Raw genomic sequence first — 14,572 nt, 5'->3', positions numbered from 1 at the left:
ATCTTAGATAGCTAACTACATAGCTATACAACTGGTTGAGGCAGTAATGAACACCATTTCCACATGAAAAGTGATCTTCTCACTGTAAACAACTAACTGAATATGAACCATATATTAATGACAAGAAAGTATGCGCTTGACGGCTAAAATGTTTCATTGGTTTTACTAGGATAAGTTAGCCAGAACTACGTTGACCGTACCCAGCGGCCTGGTTAGCGAGCTAGCTAACTCGGTATTCTAATGTCTGGATTTTCATGGATTAGCTTGCTAGCAGAATGCTAACCTGTAAACTAGCAAGCTAGCCAGCTGGCATGGGATTGGTCTCGCAAATTATGCTTAAAATGATTTCATTGAAATTTCGGAAACGTCATCAAAGACTGAAAAATGACCGTAAATCGTCTTACCTTGTCCACAATAAGGACAGTAGCTTCAGCAAACAACTATTGTGACACGGTGGACAAAATTATTTTGTTATTCAATCTAAATAGGAAACATGAGAGCTCGGCGAGAGAAAGAGCGTCCACAGACGGGACCGAACAGCATGCTACACATCGACTGACAGGCCATATCGTCCAATCATTGTAATCACCTTAAAATATCGCCAAAGTCTTCCTCGAGTACCTTTGATATTACGCACCAGTTATATTTGTTTAAACTGACAGACTTTACGAATGACAGCTAGTGTAATGAGTAGATTAGGCTTTAGTATGATGTTCTTCTTGGTGAAATCTTGTCAGGTTTCTGTAAAATCTATTTGCCAGTGATTAGTGCGGCATGCGACAACCACGGAGAACTATTGTCTTGATCGAATAATGTTCGCGCACGTAGATAACTAACTTATCCCATTAACAGTACAATTTGGCATTCACTTCGCACAGCTGTTTACAGTCTTGGGTCATTTTAGGAGGATTCATCTAATGTTCATATCATTAGTAGCCTGTCACTGACCATAGTCCTGGACTGAAACAGCAACTCATGAAAGATTAGGCACTCTTATTGTTAAGTTATTGTCATATTTTAATTTCAATAGGACCAACAAGGTGACAGCAGCCTATTTTGACACTTGTCAGTCAAGTGGTGACATTAAAAAAATCAATAAAACCAGAGAGACAGCTGTGCAACCTGAATTTCGGTCAACAGAAATTGCCTATAAGTCGCAGGCTTTCAAGTCACATCCTCTTAATTCTTACGGCATTGAAAAGTAATTTAGAGACAGAGAACATTACATCCATCATCTAATGTTAACTAGGCTATTTAGATTCTAAAATGTTGGCATGTCACCGACAATTGGTTCTGCTAGCCTATAGTTCAGCTGTGGCCTGCCAATCGTTCTTCTGCTTCTTGTGGAGATCACTGGTTTTACCATCTCATAGTGACTGATTGTTAACTACATTTCAAACCAACATTTCTGGGTCATCACCTGAAATATCAAATGTTTTCTGATATTTTTCAAGGCAGTGGACATCCTTGTTTGCTTCAAATCATTATTTTTCTTAGTTGATTTACATTCATTAATTTTTACCAACCCTTAATATTTTTATCGATGTAACCAGGGCATAATATAAGTATTTAATTTACTAATTCATTTTTCACCTTATAGCTTCTAGTAGACTACCATGAACTTCTGTTTAGTGTCTGATATTTTAAATAGACTATGCCCAGGATATGACTTTAAAATTCCAGGAATTGCTAACATTTTGTTGTTTTCTTAATATCCACTCCCATTTAAACTAAAGATGATGATGGTCTGAGAGAGCGTACTAGAAGTGGCACACCATGGGTGTACCGACCAAAACCACTGGTGGACCCATTTATGCTTCCTGTCAGGGGAGCCAAACCAGGACGTTTGGGCACCCAGTCTCCTACAGGTAAGTAAATGGGTTCAGATGTTTTCAGTCTTTACTCATTGATAAAACTACTGACTTCACTTGTTGCATGAAAAAAATCAGCAGGGTTCTTGTTATGCAAGCTGTTTAGGATGAGCCTAATACATTTCCACCTGTCCGTGCACATATTGGTCTGTGGGGGACATTTCTGGGTTGTGTGAATGACAACTCTCCCCCTGTCTTCAGGGTTTGGCTACAGATGACCCATCATTGTTGTGTTCCAGATTTAGCTAAAATTGCTCAGCAAAACAAATCCCTAAGGAGACTGCAGAGATTGAAGAAGAGAATCAGATTGACAGCATTGGAACCCATGCTTGAAGCAAGCAGCGTTGGAAAGGGTCAGAGAGTCCGTTTAGAGAAAAGAGTATGGGCACATCATTATGATAGAGAGACTAGAGTCTTAAGGGGTAGTCAGCCATCCGGTGCAAATCAAGAAAGTGACAACCTGGAGTATTGATCACAGATGTCAGATGGTGTCTTCCTCATTATATAACACTGTGAGTTTCAGAGTCTTTCATAATCTACTTTATGAAAAGACCAGCTTCTATTCAACCATATGGCCATCTGCCATGCATTCAATGAACAAATGGCTGGAGTCTTCCAAACTCTTGGCAGTGACCTACACATCACCTACATGTTGACACATACACAAACATTTTTATTGTATAATAAATCGCGTAATGCATACACACTTCCTCTCTCTCCGTTTCTGGATCAGACACTGGTTGGCATCTGAACTGAGCCGTTCTAGGAAGCAATGTTACATACCACTGCTGAACACAAGAGAGAAACTTTGGGTTCATCCGAGGGCAACATCTCCCTGCCACCCTGTAAAAATGGACTGGTGCCTTTGCAAAGGCTGCTGCTGGTGCTTCTGACGTGTGTACCCTGCTAAAGAGATGGCTGATCCGTGGCCCCGTTATTTTTACATAATCACTGAGTGGGAAGTCGGCACTGAGAGAAGGGGGCTACTGCAGTGGGCAGAAGAGAGAGCTCTGTTTGGAGCCGCTGAGATGTGTGGGCAGACACCCTCGAATGGATACCAGCGCCTCGGTATCTCAGTGTAGTGGAAGAAGCTGTTAAAAAAAAAAAACGAAATTATGTAAATACTCTTCAAAGCAATGGTGACACACACCGGATATGGTTATGAACTCGAGCACTTCAAAAATATCCACAGATTTTGAAAAAAATCAGGCTATTGTAGTTGTGAAAGGCGAAGTAGATAAATAAACAAGTAAATGAATGAATGAATAAAGACAGTGTAACACTCAATGTACTAAATAATTTCAAGGAGATGTACTGAATTAAGGAATGCAGCTCAATGTCTTGACAGATTTCTGGTCCTTATTAATAGATTCACAGTGGTAGATTGAGATAGGAGGAGAGGTACTGACCGCACACTACAAGGGATAGGCTTTTTGAAAATTAAATCAATCATGTGAAGGTCCATCCAAGCTGGTTTGATTGCAATCAGGATACAGGCACCATTTAGGCCCTCATATTGCTTTTTCCTTTGAGTAGCAGTGAAAAAATGGGTGAAGCATGACATACTAAATCCTCACAGAGTCACCTAACTTCTTTCACAGGTAGAGATAGCACATTTTGGATGCTCCTGTCTCAAATAAATAGGCCTTTGGGGCATACCTTTTGCCACTTTCTTGCTTTATCCTCCCTTGTGCTATCACTGAATGAGTTATTTATCTGTAAATTGATCGTAAAGACAGTCGTCTGTCACTTCTTTTCAGCTGAAATAGGGGGGTCACGTTGTGCCCTCACTTATTTAGCAAAGCTGCAGTGCCATATTGGACCAATCAGGTTGGCACTCGGATCTCCATGAGGTCCCATATGGCCTCTGCCTTAATGTGCAAATCTGAGGTTTCACCCCCACTTTATTTGGCACCTCTCAGTCATATTTTAGGGGGTATTTGACTCCGATATTCAAATTCATCTGAATGATCTTCGCATTTTGTGTTCCATAATGTCAGTGGTGTGCTTTTCTTCTAGTAAATAGACTTGGAAATCATTTCACTTTATCTGCGCCCCCTTTTCTTGGGTGCATTACTCTTTGATCAAGCTAGCTGAGGCTACTGTAAACAATAGGTATATTTTTTCTCCAGCCAAATGTCCTTTATGACAATGCTGTGTGCCCTCTACAATACATCAGGTGTGCTATATAATAGTCAGATATGCATGACTACTACATTATCTACAGCGCAATGACTCTGTGCATGTTAAGTCATCTCTGTGTGTTTGTGTGTGTGTGTGTTTTGTCATGCATGCGTGTATATGTGTATGTGTGAGTGTATGCAACACGTAATAGAGAGAAGAAGAATGAGAGATAGAAAGAGAGAGAGAGACAGAGAGAGAGAGAGAGAGCGAGAGAGAGAGAGAGAGAGAGAGAGAGAGAGAGAGAGAGAGAGAGAGAGAGTAAACTTTCTGTGTGATTGAAATTGCCCCTTAGAGTGAAGGGTGCATAAGAGAAGTTATTGGAGTCAGGTGGCTCTAGAGGCGGCCGCGTGGGCGTGAGGGAGCACTGCGGCTCTGAACACCGAGCCCCGCACTGACTCACCCCGGTGGGTGAGGGCCAGCAGAACATTGGGACACCCACGGCTTCGCCCACTTGTGCTCCAGCTTTCCGCTGCCCTGGAGAGAGCACTGAAACAGAGAGAGAGAGAGAGAGAGTGTGTGCGTGTGTGTGTGTTTATGTGAGAGAGTGTGTGTGCATATGTGTGAGTGTATGTGTGTGTTTGTGAGAGAGAGAGAGAGAGAGAGAGAGAGAGAGAGAGGGAATGAGGGGGAGACAGATGAAGCACTGTTTTTCACGGCTACTGACAGCCCTCTCTTATAAATAGTTGGGCTGGTGTTTCTGATGGTGGGTGTATGCTTGATTTAAAAGAGAGAGAGAAAGAGATATTTGGCTGTTAGTGTTAGTCACAACCCAGGGAGACAAATGTCTCGCAGACCTTTCAAATCTTCAAGATCTAAAAATTAGATCTACCATTTAACTCTGCGTTCCCCTGTGTTGGTTCAATTTACAGTGGATGGGAATCCCACACTTAAACACATTCCTTTACAGAGATGCTGTTGATGTTTCTACTGCATGACCACCTTTTCATCTCTCCCATATAGCCAGAACATATATCCTCATCCACCAGGATGGGAATATGCTAATTGGCCATCTCTGATTTGGGCTTGGCCTTCATAGTGATATGGTTTAGTCCTGAGCCCCTTCAGCTTTGATGTATTTATGAACAGGGGCGCCATACAAGCCATTGACATATAGACTTTAGGGGATTATTTTAAATCTTTACTAAATCAGTTTGAGACTGAGCAGTTATAACCTATTTTCCAAACTGCTCAGCCCCCTTGAAAGATCCATCCTCACCACTAGCCTAAGCACACATAACCACACCAACACATTCATATAACAAGGTGGGGAGGGGAAGCTATAAGGATTTTCCTGCCTACCTTACAATCTCCTTACTGAGGACAGGGCTGGGCCTTTCTGTCTTTATTTAAAAACATTGTACTAACTTTATCTGGTACTAGTGAACTATCTTGAAAGGCAAACTATGTCTTTATTTCTCAAATAAAGTTTAATTTAGTAACAAAGTGCATTTCATTTAAACACGTTTTTGATGATCATGCTCTACTAACCTCATGCATATCTGCTGTTGTGATTACAGATTTCATCCTGCAACTTTTGGAATAAACCAATAGCATGGGAAAGGAGATGTGGGACTTTTTGAGGTATAATCTATGACATCTATGACAATCTATGAATAAGGAGAATAAGTTTGACTCATAATATAAAATGTTCACTTCTACATATTATAAAAATAGAAAAGTAATAAAATAAAACATCATGCCTTCAATGGGCATGACGCCACTGTTAATGTAGTGTTGATCTTCCTAAACACACTTGTGGATCCCTGTCTCCTTAGCTAACCAGTGGAATTTACATTGCCTTTCCCTTACACAGTTCCAAAGCATGGTTTAATGGTCATCTGTGCACAATTACTTGGCAAATTTAATATTTATGTTATGAACAGGTGTTGCGAACTGAAATAATGGTTTTATGATTTAGCACAGCCTACAAAGCCCACAAGAGGACACTCTGGTGGTCTGTCATTAAGTGATCTTGATGGGGATTATTACAGTTATTTTATTAGAGGCCTCTGTCAGAGCCAATAAGGTAGACTATAATAGTTCTGGGCAGATTTAATTGAATTTCAAGTTAGAGTGATTCTTTGCACATTCAGTCATGCACCAAACAAAGTTTAGCTATTATCCTGGGTAATAAAGGTTTAATGAAATAATTGTTATTTGATATTCACACTGAAACTTTTTGATGTCATGTCAAAATGTTAACAGGAATATATAAAAGGCTTAAAATTGATTGACATTTAATATCCATTTACACCAAATGTATTTGCATAATAAGGGAACTTTGTTCTGTTGTGAAGGTTTAGCCTATGGTTTTTATAGACATTAAAGGTAGATTATATAAGACATGTTGAAATGCGAAATTAGTTGTGATGAATTGTAATAGCAGTTGTACTAGTAACCCTAGAAACTAGTCACAATTGTAATGAGAATGACAGTTACAATATGTAGAATGCCACTGCATCTGAAGAATAATCCTATTTCACATCCAGATACATTCATGGTCAAGCAGTCTCATGAGAACTCCTGTCAGCTCTGCAAAGCAATAAGGGAATTAACGGGTAACACAGATAATCCTTAAACATGATTTGATTTACCCTGTAAGCCTTAGTGAGATTAATAAAGACATCTCACCTGCAGTCATCTGCTCATGACTACTTTAAAATATTTAGACATGGTTACTCTGGAGATAATGATGGTGACAACTCAGAAACAATATCTTCATTTATTCAGTGAGAATGATGGTGTGTGTTTCCATCAAGGTTGACAACGAGTTTACCTAAAACATCCTCATGTTTTGCACTATGCTACTGTCAGTCACTGAAACCCATTTCCATCTTTTGTAAGATGTAAGACTGGGGACAACATCAATATTTTAATTAATTTAGTTTCCTCTTTTCAGATTCATTCCTCAGATTTAAAATGAATTCAAAACAGGAGAATTCAAATGACTCCTAAATCACAACAAAATGAAACAATGCTCCTTTGAAAAAGGAATAATTTCTAGAAAGTACAGGAAATGATTATCTTCTTTTTTGGTAACAAGTGTCTTCCCCACAAAGAGGCTAGATTAGCTTATGCAGTTTGATGTTTCCCAGTCACCAGATGGGTCCACACTCCCTTCAGGTGGCGCGTCCTCCTTATGGACCGGCGAGATAACATTTAGAAGTCCTACATGCTGTTGTCAGGCAACCACGACCCCAGCTGGCTTCCTTCTCCACCACATAGACAGGGATGATTAATGCACGAGAACCCGGCAAAGCACCTGACAGAACCTATGCCATTGTGTGCATATAGTCCTGCAGGGAGAGCCGAGTGTGCACAATTAAAAAAAGGGACACCATGCTGGCGTAGAATCTCACCGTTCAAAGACTAACCTGGGGAAGCATTGGAAAAAAAACAAAGATCAGTTGTAAGCTGAAACAAATGAATGTTGTTCTTTGTTTTGCTCTCCACACATCCTTTGGGATTTATTTCGTACCAAATGCAGTTTTCTTGTATGGCTGTTGTGGTCGCTCAGGAGTTTTATTAAGCAGCCTCCTCCTTATGTGGCTGTAATAAAAATGTAAGTTAATTATTCGGCCAATAAAACCATCAACTTTGATTTTTTTGCTCCACTGCCAGGCCATGAATTGCTGGCTATTGAGAGGGAAGACTGTGGCAGAGTAAAGCAGGATGATGGAGGTCCATAGTGGATGAAATCTTAGTTGTTTCTCTCTCAACACGTTTAGGTCAAGCCTAACTTCAGAGGTATCTGAATGTACTACATATAAGCCAGAGGTGCTTTGCAACTTTTTATGGAGTAACTGTGAGAGGGTTAATACTAGAGTGGTTCATATAAATACAAAAAATGTATAGAAAATATTTGAAAAATAAAGATATATACAAAGATTCTGTGAAAACCAGACATTAAGTCAAATGAAAACTAATGTGAAGACTACTATTAGGTACTTTTAGTCTCAACAAGAATAAAGTAAATTAAGGGTAAATTGCTATGACACTGTAAATGGCTACATACTATAGGTAGACATTTTCACTAGTATATATACAATTCCCTTTAGAAGTTTAAAAGTTAGTTTAGAATTTTTTTTATTTTATCTGGACACACTAGAAATCCCTAAATTTCCAACATCTGGATAATACTTCAAGCAAAATCATGTAATTTATGGTGACGACATGGGAGCTGTCTGCATTGAAGCTCCAGTTGTCACACATGAAACCATTTTCCTTCCTTTGACCTATCCAACCAAAGAGATAAATAAAAATGACATTGATACATTTTATGAATATCACCAGGTACATTTTAGGCTTACCCTCCACAATGTATTATGAGGAGAAATAAATTGCACTTGTGTCGTAACAACTCTGACCGTTTGTGATCCGTTCTCCTCTGTTGTCAGGAGAGATGAAACAGTGGCACATAGTTAGCTGTCAGTGGCTAATAACCACGCGTCCTCCTCCTCCCCCTCCCCTCCATATTGTCCTGCTGTTGTTTGCGTTTGATTAATTGTGTGGGCGGAGGGGGAGATGCTGAAGCCTTGGATCCAAAAATAATGTTTCGGTCCTACAGCCCACTGAAATCTGTTTGCTGTCCACACTGATTAATCTTACTGTTTGTGGACAAGTCTTTTTTTTTCTTCTACCTCTTCTCTGTGAAGTTGAATCGTTCATTAAAGCTCACCATCTCAGTGTGAATTTAATGAGCGTGGACAGGTTAGGCTGTCTGCGCTCCTCTGCACATTACAGTGTAATCAGAGAGTTTGGTTTAATGTATCCGATCAGTGGAGGTCCTGACTTTAAATATCCTCTTCTGAGCATGTTTTCACCAGTCTCTCTTTCTTTCAGATGGAAGGAATATAGAATATCTCCTTTCACTTGCTAAATGGCCAATGCTGATCAAAATATCTTCACACATATGTTGTTTAGACCTTTCATGAAGTGTTGCAAAGCTTGTGTTAGAACTGAATCCTCTTTCATTTTGCTCATTTGCCTCTGCCTCCCAAGCCGCAAACTTCAAAAGGACAGAGTTCAACTTTGGATGTTTGTTTTAAATAAAGATCAGGAACAAGTGTTTTTCCTTAATGAGTATCTGCAATGGAGAAGACACTGGCGGTGGCTTACATGAGCAAGGTGACATTTACTCTCTCCGACTGGGGGTTTCAAGTGCTCCGCGACAGAGCCATCCTTGACACAGACTCTTTCTCGCTGTCATTTAATTAACCTCTGTGTGGATTAAAATGTTATCCGTCATTATTTGAAAGTGAGGGAGACCAAAGCACAGGTTGCGATATGTGAATAAGCTGAGAAGTAAGGTGTTCAGGTGCTATCTATTCTCTCCATATTAGGATAAGATGCTTTGATATTTACGAGGAGCAGTAATTTAGAGGGGGAAGCAAAGTTACTCTGGTGGATGTTGTCAGCGGGCTTTGGGGGAAAAAATGAGCTGTTGATGTCAAACCCACCACATGCTGGGGTGTTGTTCTTTGAAATATCTTGGCGTGCTTGGGTGTACCGATGTGTCATACTATTTAGATCATTCAGAAACTGACAGGCCGGGAAGCAGTAATCAGCAGCACCAAAACCCCCAAAAATAATGAATAATGTTGTGTAATGACTAAATCCATGCACAGGTCTGTGGGCACATTCATAAATCTAGAGAAAACCATTTAATTATCTGTTCCTTTAAAACCTGATGCAAGAGCTGATCCTTTTTGATGCTCTTCATCCTGGAAGGCAATGGCAATGCTTCAAGTAAATGCTGGTTTATATCACGCCTAATCTGAATGACAACTAAAAATTACTTTATGTGGCAGTCCAACCTGTCAACATTAAGACTGGCAGCAAATCTAAGAAATGTTGCTTTGATACTGTTCTGTGTAATTTAAATGGGCCTGCGTTGTTATATTAGCGTCATACTGTGTGTATGTGCATGTATGGATGTGTGTGTATGTGTGTTTGCGTGTGTATGAGTCTATGTATGTGTGTTAGTGTGTGTTAGTGTGTGTGTGTGCTTGTGTAGGTGTGATCGGTCCTCTCCCCACTTTAATAAGGTCAATACCCAAGCGTGTTAGCCTGCGGAGTGGTGAAGCTGAGGATGTGCTGACCAACGGTTTGCCGGTAGGAAACTCACACCTGGAGCTCAGTGACTCTGTGCATTCTGCTGAAATGGGCCACTTTTACTGCTTTGTGACCGGACTGCTGTTTCAGAGTAGGTTTACTCATTAGAGTGCAATACTGACTGATGCCTGAATGACTAATGTCATGTAAATGTCATTTGTATAACATTTACATTAACTGTGCATATGCAGGTTTAGTCTCACATTCAAAATGTTTTGTAAATCATTCATACTTTGTATAATACAATACCTTTGAGAGTAACATCCAGTAGGTTCACTGTCAGGAAATGTATAACATGAATTTATGCAAAGTGGTCTCTGCTGGTCTGTGGATTAAAATAAGTTGCGTGTGCCTCAAGGTCTTCCGTAACACCAGTCCTCCCCTTCCCATGCTGCTGATGTCAGCTTGTCGGGGGACAATAAGGGTACAAGCCTAGTTTGTATCTCCAAGAGAAAAAGCACTGACACACATGAAAGACTTTATGGAACACTGATATAGCAAGGAGAGAGAGAGGGAGTGAGTGAGCGAATAAGAGAGCGAGAGAGAGAGCGAAAGAGCGAGAAAGAGGAATAGCATTGGGTTACCATGGTAAAGTGTCCTCTGTTTTCCCTATGGGGTAAAGGGGGAAATTAAAAAAGAGGAAGATATGGATGTCACATGAAAACCTCAAGGGCACCATTGTTTCAGTAAAATGAAAGGCTAAAATACAATTCAAAGGCAGTATAGGCAATGTAGGACATGACACCATATATGTGATGTCTTTAAGTACTAGCTGTTCATTGTTGTTACAACATCAACCTTTTTCACATGGGTTTAGAAATGATCTGTATTGAAATGGAAAAAAACGACCCATCAGCTGTCATATATTTCAATAGGAATAGACTACAGATGCATTACGGGGTGAACAACAGCAGGGCTGAAAGATCACCTAAGTTCCAAAGCACCTGTTAAAATTGTGACAACTCTGTTCAGGGGAGATGACTTGGTTTGAGACACCGGTGGATGAAGAACAAATCTTAGAAATTAATGAGATCTTGTTGTTATTGCAAGAAATGTTCCTCCCAGAGAATTACAACACCAGGCTTTGGTGACCTCTCTGTCGCTGCCATGGTAACATCCGAATGAATCTCTAATGTTGTCTGCCAAGAGATGATATTTATACCAATCCCACAATATGCCAGATTTATGTAACCTGCCTGCAGCAGTACAGTACATTTTCTTACTTAAAATATCAAAGCAGAATGTCAGACTCCAATTTAATTGCAGGTGTCATGGTCATTATATTGTGGACATAATTAAACTTCCTCTCCTTAAAGGAGAGGGGGAGGCAATAAAGTGTTTTCTTAACAGGAAAAATTGCTCAAAAATAACAGCCAGTACAATTTAAAGTGTGAAGTGGCAAGTGGTTTGTGACTGTGATATCTTTAAGGTACAGGCATATTTTCAGTGAAGGATAGTGTGCAACATATTTATGCATGTCTATGACCTGTCAATGTAGCTCATTTAGTTTTTGTTCGGATGGTTGAATGATAATGTTGTCAGCAGTTGACTTTCCACACTGTATAGCACAGTGAGTTAGATTCCATTTTGCACTGAATATGACTGTTGGATATATAACAGGATATACTGTTGGATATATGTCACATTCCCTTCAATGTGAGTGTGTGTGTTTGTATGTGTTTGTATGTGCGTGTATGTGCTTGAGAGTGTGTGCATCTATTGCCCATATTCCTCTTATTCCTTTGATTTATCTGTTAGTTGTCTCGTGATGTGCATCTAACCTAACCTAAAACATTCCTTGGATTTGTGTCTGCTAAGCCTCCAGGCAGAGTCGACACGGCCATATTCCGACTCCTGTGGACTGGTGCAGAGGGAGTATCTGTGTCTGTCTGTGTTTGATCAGCGAGAGCCATGAGATCACTTCTCACTCACTCCCCCCCCCCCGCAGCCCTCAGGTGTCCTTCCACTCCACTGCAGTCCATCTGTGACAGACGGCTTCAACAAGAAAAATCCCTGAATGACAGAAGCTCAGTACGGAGCGGACCTGGCCCGGCTCCGGTCCGAATCCGCATATATATCCACACACTACATCAGGGACCGATCTGGTCCCTACTGGGCTGCAGTCTGGGCCGGGTGTTTGTCTATGCAGATGGGAGGAAAACAAAAACAGTCATCCCATATTCACAACTTATGTGTCATGAGGTATGACAGAGATCAGAGATACAGCCATGCATAGCATACGTGATCAGCTTCAGGGATATGATTAAGTGTGAATTAGAGATATGATACATTTGGTGATGGTGACTATTGACTTGAATGGTGCTGGTTATACCTTCAGGTTTCAACTCCCAAATGATGACAATAATAACAACAAAACAAAAACAATAGAGGTAGTATTTTTCTTAAAGGATGTAGTATGGAAATGTAATTATTGCTGTCAAGCGAGAATGCTTTGTGTTTGAATGTGTCAGAGGTATTTAGATAGAGTTATAGGGCAGAAGAAGAGAGTATAAGGAGGAGGCAAAGAGAGAAGAGAAGGTTGAGGCATTGTCTGATATGATGACTGATATATTAACATGCTGTTATTTTTGCTTGTTTTCTTGTTTGCACACAAGTCCCTGTTTACACATATTTGTTTACTGGTTTGACAATATTCCTGTGAGGCTTCTCCACGCTTCCGTACATCAATAGGCATGCACTGAATTGAAAGATTAAATCTGCTCATTGAAATGTTGATTTCACATGATGATGAATTTAATCTTTGTGTGCAATATAGTGCTCAGTCCTCAAACACGATTACAGACATGCATACGGAAGCCATGTTTGCAACAAGGGACGTCTACTGGATCCTCTTATGAATTCTTTCACAAGTCCACTTTAATGTGGCTGAATCAATGGCAATCTTCTTAATAGATGATGTGGCTCTGTCTGATGGAGAGTCTAATCATGTCCCAGTGACCTAACTGACATTTCACGCCTGCTCCTCTTCAGCTCAAGGCAATTACTAATGAACAGGATGTGTAATTTGTGGATGAATTAAGGGACTCCTTCATTCATGAGCAATTCTTCACGACTATTTGAGCCCTCAAATGCCTCGGACATTTTCACTTGCTGGGAAACGCGCGAGAGAGAGACAGGCAGGGGAGCTTCTCTTAAATATATTCTGTACATAATGCCTATGAGCCTCTCCAATTTTTCTTGATTCTTCATAACTCGGATAAATGCTCACAGCGACTAGAACGTTGTCAATCAAAGTCGAATTAGTGGGTCTCAGTCTGCCTATCTACCATGCCTATGGCTAAGGTGAGCATGCCATCAGTGTAACTGTATAATGGCCTTTCATCATTTGTCATTATGGAAATAAAGATAAGAGCATGTATATTTCTGAAAAGGAAAAAGCAGAACCTCATCTTCGATGCCATGCCTTTTCTACAAACACTAATCAAAACCACAGTTGAATCTTGATAATGTGCCATGACAAGTGTGTGTGGAGATGTGTGGGAGGATTGTGCCAATGAAATGAAGGAGACGCATGTCAACATGATATGTTGGCATGGCTTTTTATGAGTCTTGAAATTCTGTTTAACGAGCTTTGGAAATAAAACAGAAAATAAGACTTAAAACCAAAACAGAAATCTTAAAAGATTTCTATGTTGTCCGGTTTGGTTTGCCCCACAAATCTGGGATCAGACTGATTTTAACGACACTGCCTTTAACCACACGGCCTTTAACCACACGGCCTTGTTACAGTTTTCCCAGCTGGCCATCGTCACAGCCATGCTCCATGTTCTTGAAAAGATCACTTTGCAGTATGGTGCGACCGACCGAGAGGTGCCATCAGAACAGAAAGCCCCTGACCCACAGCCTCTGGGTAGGTCTGCTCACCCCGCAGTATCCCCTCCTGTCATCTCCTGGTTGACCCCTTCTCTTCCAAGGAAAAAAGAGATCAGGTATGTGTCTTTCTTTCCAGAACAGGGGTAGAGGGTTTTGTCAGGGGGAGGGAGAGAGAGGGGGCGGAAAGACAAGGGAGGATAAAAATAGACTTCATTACTCCTTTATTACAGCCTATCGTCTGTTGCTAGGCAATGGTATCAAATTAACACTAATTATCATTTTATCACACTTCTTCTTCCCTGATGTTTTTCTCCGCTCTCCCTCTCCCACTCTCTCCCTCTCTTTTTCTCTCTGTTCCTTCCACTCTCTGTCTCTGTCTACTTGCAAATGCCTGAATTGTGAATTAGATCATTTGCATTGAGGTACTGTCGACAAAACCAGGAATCCATTTATTAACATACTGATGTTCAGGAAGAGTTCATTCGCTAACAAAATTAAGGTGATTAAAGGGGTCCAACATTAATTTTAAATATATGAGTTTTCTCGTCACATTGCAAGCTGATAGCATT

At 40.4% G+C, this 14,572-nt stretch overlaps 1 protein-coding gene across 5 annotated transcripts in view; it reads right to left on the bottom strand.

Annotated features, from left to right (window-relative positions):
* The window catches only part of LOC308365124 (R3H domain-containing protein 1-like), a 37,586-nt gene extending 37,057 nt beyond the window's left edge, over window positions 1-529 (bottom strand). For all 5 annotated transcript variants that reach the window (XM_080838461.1, XM_080838462.1, XM_080838463.1 and 2 more), the window contains exon 1: window positions 405-529. The gene's annotated coding sequence lies outside the window, so the exon portion shown is untranslated. The remainder of the gene's footprint in view (window positions 1-404) is intronic.
* Window positions 530-14,572: the final 14,043 nt, after the last annotated feature.

This window comes from Sprattus sprattus, assembly GCF_963457725.1.
Source record: "Sprattus sprattus genome assembly, chromosome: 5".
Classification (NCBI taxonomy): Eukaryota; Metazoa; Chordata; class Actinopteri; order Clupeiformes; family Clupeidae; genus Sprattus; species Sprattus sprattus.
This window is presented reverse-complemented; position numbering and strand designations above follow the sequence as displayed.